The sequence below is a fragment of the Cebus imitator genome, unplaced genomic scaffold, assembly GCF_001604975.1.
Source record: "Cebus imitator isolate Cc_AM_T3 unplaced genomic scaffold, Cebus_imitator-1.0 Scaffold447, whole genome shotgun sequence".
In the NCBI taxonomy this organism is placed as follows: Eukaryota; Metazoa; Chordata; class Mammalia; order Primates; family Cebidae; genus Cebus; species Cebus imitator.
The window spans coordinates 443277-449570 of NW_016107762.1; the positions used below are offsets into that span (position 1 = coordinate 443277).

The following is a 6294-nucleotide window of genomic DNA, read 5'->3' on the forward strand; positions in this document are numbered from 1 at the left end:
TCCCCTTCCACACTCTCTCATGGAAACGTGTCTTCCCCTCCTAAACTCTCTCTCTTTCAATTTCCTTCCATTCAGTGTGGAAGCTGCTTTCCTCTCCTGGATTCCATCTTTCTGGATTCTCTCACTCCGTGTGAGAGGAGCTTTCCTTCTCTGGTTTTCCCCCTTCTGGGAACCCTTCTCACTCAGTGTGAGAGCGGCTTTTTCTCTCACTCGGTGTGAGAGATTGCTGTTTCTTTCTCTCTACCTAAATAAATCACTTTCTACAAACACTTTTGAGTCCGGCATTTACTGCACACTGTGCCGTGGTCTCCTCTTCGATCTTTGGGGAGTGATAGACCTAGAACCTGGAGAAACGTCCTGTCAGGAGAACTGAGGGCTCCCCCGGAGTTCCTGAACCCCAACATTACAATATGAGAACAATAATTTAAAAAAATTGGCAAGCTTATCTCATGGAAGACAGAATGAGAATTTGAAAAACAGAATCCATAGAGAAATATTGCTAAATTGAACAACACAAAAATTAAGAACTTCTTAATTAATCAACAGACACCAATAAGAAAATGAAAAGGAAAGCCACAGGGTGGGATAAATACAGAGGACCATAGAACAGTGAGCAAATATTTGAATAGGATGCTCACCAAAAAGAACATCCCAATGGCTAGTAAACAAATAAGGAGGTGATTAAACTGACTATTCATCAGGGAAATGCAAATGAAGACCACAGTTTGATACCACAACACCTTGAACAGAATGGCTAAAATGAAGTAGACTGAGCATACCCAGTGTTGGCAAGGGTGAAGGGCAAATACATAATGCTAGTAAGAAAGGAATATTGGTACAACTTCTTTGGGAAATGCTTTGACATTTACTAAAGCTAAATTCATATACAGCTATGACCCATAAATTTTACTTCCTTGAATGTACCCAACAGGGTACATCCATATGTTCATCAAAAGACAACTATATGAATGTTCTATTGTTAATATCCCTTATAGAAACAAACCAAATATCCATTAAGAATAGAATGGATAAATGACAGTATATTCATATCACAGAATATTATACAACAGTGAGAATGAACTAAAACAGTGTACTGTTCAATGCATAGATCTCACAAACAAAATTTTGAGTGAAAAAGTTCAGACACAAGAGAACACTTTTTTCAATTTCATTTACGAAGGGACAAAGCTAAACTTTTGTGTTAATAGTCAAAATAGTAGTGATGTATGAGGAACTGGTGTCTGGGAGTGGGAAAGAGGGGGGTTTTGAAGTGTTGATAATGCTTGTTTCTTAATCTTAGTGGCGGTAGCTTAGTGTGTTCAATTTTTGTAAAGTTTTTACATTGTACATTTATGATGTGTGCACATTTTTGTTTGCATGTTGTAGTTGAATAAAAATTATACATAAAATAAAATTGCTGACAAGGCTTAACAAGCCAGTGTAGGAGGCTTACCTTCCAGCACTAGTGTAGCAATTTATCTCCAGAACTTAGTTGACGTAACCTATGGTACTAATATGTGAACAAAGAAAGGAACAAAACAGAGTTAGATAAGGGTCCACTGTCTTTAAGCAGATTTTAAAAATGTGTGAATAAAACCAATGAAAATGTTTTCATGCTAATTCTATGCATATTTTATTCTATACTAACAAGCAATAACAGTTTAAAAAATATTTGAGTGGGAAAAAAATTATGTTATCCTGTTTAGAGTTCTAAGATCAATCAAAACAATTTGGAGTTTGGAAATTTTGAAAATTATTTATAGCAAAGACTTAGAGGTGAAAATAACCTAAAAGTATTTTGGCAAACTAAAAAAAAAAAAAAAAAAAGTTGTAGTTGATTTATTCAATAAAAGGTAAAATAAATAGTAATGGATTTTTTAATGTAAAAATTTATATTTCCTTTACATTGGAAAAAATATGCCATTTCTAAAGTCTGTGATACTTTCAAAATAATGTCCCTCTTACTTTCATATAATTATCTTATATTTTATTATCATTTCTGCCCATCATATGATTTCTATCCCATCCAAATTAATACAAACTTCTAAAATTTCCCCATTCGATATTATACTTTTCATAAGTACTGCTGTCTTAAAATCAATGTGTTCCACTAAAACAGAATAATTTTAAGTGGTGGTTCTTAGTTAGTTGATTGAGATTTCCTTTAAATGAATCTTTTCAAGATTTAAAAGTCCATCTTTTCTCTGGATCTAGAGACTTAAACAGTAAGTCAGAATATCCTTAGTGTTTTTGCTTGCCGTTGTAGCCTTAGAAGAGAACCTCGGAACATGATGAAGTCCTTGAATAAACAATTGTTGAATGAGATATTACTAACAGCCTGATCTGACTTCTGTCTCTTCTCTTCCATATATGCTATTTTACTGCACTCTTGGTTGATTTCAGTGACCTCTTCCCATCTACTCCCTGTGGTCTTTTGCCTCCTTCTCACTATTCTGAAATCTGCAGATTTATCATTCATATTTCCTTTCTCCCACCGTATACATATCTGAAAGCTTCAATAAATAGATTTGGAATCACTACAAAATAATGGGGAGCCACTGTCTAGAACTGATTTGAGAATGTGCCTCTTAAACACAGTGCTCAGAACTGGATATAATACTAATACTTAGGATGTCATGTGAGTGGCTCTAGTCTAGAATTAATCCTCCATCTCTTTTACATGAGACAAGCTGCTATTTTAAAATAGAAATTATGAATTTAGATCTTCATCGTCTAATTCAGTTTCCATCCACCAGTGTCTACCTGGATATATTCAGCAGCAAGGAATATCTGCTTCAAGAGATGGTTCCTTCTATTGTGGGTAAGCACTAGTTGCCTACTCCCTTCAGCCTTCTGGGGTAATGTAAACAGTATTTTTACATGAGAATCCTTCAAATATCTTAAGGGACCTATATTCTCTTTTGAAAGTTTGTCTTTAGTTTTTTTAACCATTCAGTCTATGACATGATTCCAAACAATTTCCTGTTTTGCATCTTCTCTTCTAGACCAAATCTAGGTCAGTGTTTGTCTTAAAATATCATGCGCAAAATTAAATATAATACCCATATGTGGTCTATGCTATACAGAAGACAGTGGCTGATTCTTTTCTGTGACCTGGATTCTAAACTTTTTTTTTTAATTGCAGCTCAAATTGTCATTAGCTCAGCACTGTGCTTTGCTGCTAGAGCTGACTTTAGTGACTGACCGTGGCAGTGTTTTTTTCTCATCTATTTCACCTTTAAACCACTCCTTCTGTATCTTCTTCACTGGGAAAATCTTTCGTTTTATGGAATTGCTTAAAAGTGCTCTTCTTTCCCCACTGTTGCCTCTTTTATCTTTGAGAACTTTATGAAGTAATTAACTTTACTTCTGGGATTTTCCTATCCTGCTTTTCTCTCACTCTGTCTGTAGTGTGGTTCTGTATGTTAAAGAATTAGCAACAATTCAAAAGAACAAACTAAAGCATCTATTATTTTAGCCTAAAGCCATCTTCTTGGCATCAGCATCACAGTCAGTACCTACTCCTTGTTGCTGTAAATATATAGAATGGAAGGCTTTCAAGCCATTTCCCAATTATCATATTGGCAGTTTGGCGTTTTCTCCCACTCTTCTATGCTGTGTTTGAACTAGAACCTAAACTTCTACTTGGACAAATCAAGCAGAATTAATCAGTTGCTTTGTGAAGAACACTGGTGCCAAAACTGAAAAAAATAATTAAGTTATAGAATCATGAATATTAGGAGGAAATATTGTCAGTATAACATTTTAATCAGAGTAGAAGTTCCTCTTAACACATCCCTGCTCTACAGGTTTCTACCTGCTGCTTAAAGAAGAGTAATGTCAGGGAACTGACTGCTTCTTAGGGTAGCTTATTTAATTTTCAAGCGTTTCATGCTGTGAGAATCTTCTTCAATGTAAGATAAATCGACTGCCTCTGGTCCAAAAATGAATAAATCTCTTTCATAAGAACATCCCTAAAAATACTTTAAAATTATTTATTACTTTACCATGAGTTTCTTTTTGGAGAAGCCAGTTGGTAATATAATAGAAAAATAATAATATTAACTAATATTAAATACCTTCCTAATTTTGTTATGCACAATTTCTTTAACTATCACAGAACACTTATGAATATTTATGAAGAGCATCACTTTACAGAGGAGCACCCAAGTAATGGCCACAAGAATTAAAGTGCTTGCAAGGGTCAAGTGCTAGTCAGTGATGGAACTTGCTTTTAAACTCCCTTATTTCTTGCAGCAGAGTCTACATCCTCAAATGCTTCACCATGTCATCTACAGCCTGATTTGCTTTCGAGATTTCTCACCATTCCATTTGATCTCCTTTAAATGACTTTGATTTGAGAGTGTATGTCTTTAAATATAGTGCTCAGAACTGGATGTAATGCTCACAATATTATGTGACCAGCACTAGGTAGATAAAAGTTTATTTCTTTGAACTTGTCTTGGAGTTTGACAAGGATATTGTGGATACTAAAGATGTTTATTTCACAAGCTTTATTGAATCAATGTTTACTAGGCCTGCATTATCTATTTAATTTATCAGTTCCCAAATTATATTAATTTGGACGAAGGAAAATGATAATATGAACTATTTAATTTAGAAAGTAAATTGTGGAAAAGATTTTGAATAAATTCATTTCCTATTATTTTCTAGTCCACCTATTGCTAACAACTGCTGCAGATTAAAAGTCCTTTTAGACTTCTTCTAATAAATATATTGAAATAATATATGAAACATGTAAATTAATTATATTTCGTTTTATAATTTGTTAAAAGTAACTTTGCAATCTTATTTGCATTATTAATTTGCTTTCAAATTCTATCTTTATATATGGTATATAGTAAAATGAAAACTATTGATCAAAGTTTGCAAAATTTCATAAGTTGAGGATTGATGAAGCTGGTTAGGGTGGAAGTACACAGAACTAAAGGAAGTCACTAGAGAAGTATTCATAATGTCTGTCTTGCTATTTAATTTATTCTTCCTAGGGAAAATTCTTGTTTTGTGTGCTCTTTGTATGTATATATGCACACACAACTGTATACATAAACATTCATATATGCATTGCTGATTTATGACCTGCCTATGTGAGTAATTTCATGGTAGTAGAGCTTTGTGGTAGCATATTGTAGTCATCTATCAAAATATAGTCCCAGGAGAATTTGAATTCACTTAAATCTGAGTAATGCACTGATGATTCTGAGGAGGACATGACCTCTAGGTTAGACAATCAAAGCTTCGTTATTTTTATCAGATCTGCCAAGAAAATCAATTACTTCCTTCAAAACAAATTAAACAACAAACTTTTCCCAAGGATGTTACACACAGTTGTTTATGGAAGTTTTGAGGTCAATTTCATGTTCCAAAGTGCTCACTTTCTTAAGAATGCGTCATAAGAAATGAGTCCAAAAAATAAGATGTAATTTTATTAGACTAGTAGAAATTTAATATATAGCCAATAATTGATTAGGCATTTGTAATTAAGAGTAAGCATTCCAGAAGGATCATGTTTAATATGCTCCTTAATGTATTATTTTAAACCAGAAAATGTTGCATCATTTGTACTGTGAGCATTCATTCTATTAAAGAATTTTAGAGATCTACAGTCAAAAAGTATTTTTCCCAACAGCAATTATTCTTTCCTTTGAATCCATAGCTTTATTGATGTAATTTTATATGTATCTACTTACGCACTCTAAAATAATGCAATATCATTATTCATAGCTCATCTGTAAGTTTATTTCATGTCATTGGCCAAAACTCCACACATGAAAGGAACTGACCCATGATTATGAATTTTATTTATGGTGAAACCCCATCTCTGCTAAAAATACAAAAAAGATTAGCCAGATGTGGTGGTGCATACTTGTAGTTCCCAGCTGCTAGGGAGGCTGAGGCAGAAGAACCACCTGAGCCAAGATGTGGTGGTGCATACTTGTAGTTCCCAGCTGCTAGGGAGGCTGAGGCAGAAGAATCACCTGAGCACTCCAGCCTGGGCAACATAGTGAGACTCCATCCTCTCCCAGAGAAAACAAAAAACAAAAAATAATTTTATTTAATAAAAAAGAAAAGAAAAACAACACAAATAATTATATTATCATAATTATATTCTTGATATGTGCATACAGATATGATAATTATAATATTGATAAACCATCTCATGTTATTAATGGAAATTATATCTACATAAAATATGCTTTAAAGTGGGATGTCTTAACTTCAAGCTGAGAGTCTGGAAACTGCAGTTATATGTTATGTATGGGAGAATGAAAA

At 33.6% G+C, this 6294-nt stretch overlaps 1 long non-coding RNA gene across 1 annotated transcript in view; it reads right to left on the bottom strand.

The window, feature by feature from the left end:
* Nucleotides 1–446: 446 nt before the first annotated feature.
* LOC119468552 overlaps nt 447–6294 on the bottom strand; it is a 19342-nt gene continuing 13494 nt past the window's right edge. The window contains exons 2-3 of the long non-coding RNA XR_005197244.1: nt 1454–1510; nt 447–499 (exon numbers count right to left, since the gene is read on the bottom strand). This is a non-coding gene — a long non-coding RNA (uncharacterized LOC119468552). The remainder of the gene's footprint in view (nt 500–1453; nt 1511–6294) is intronic.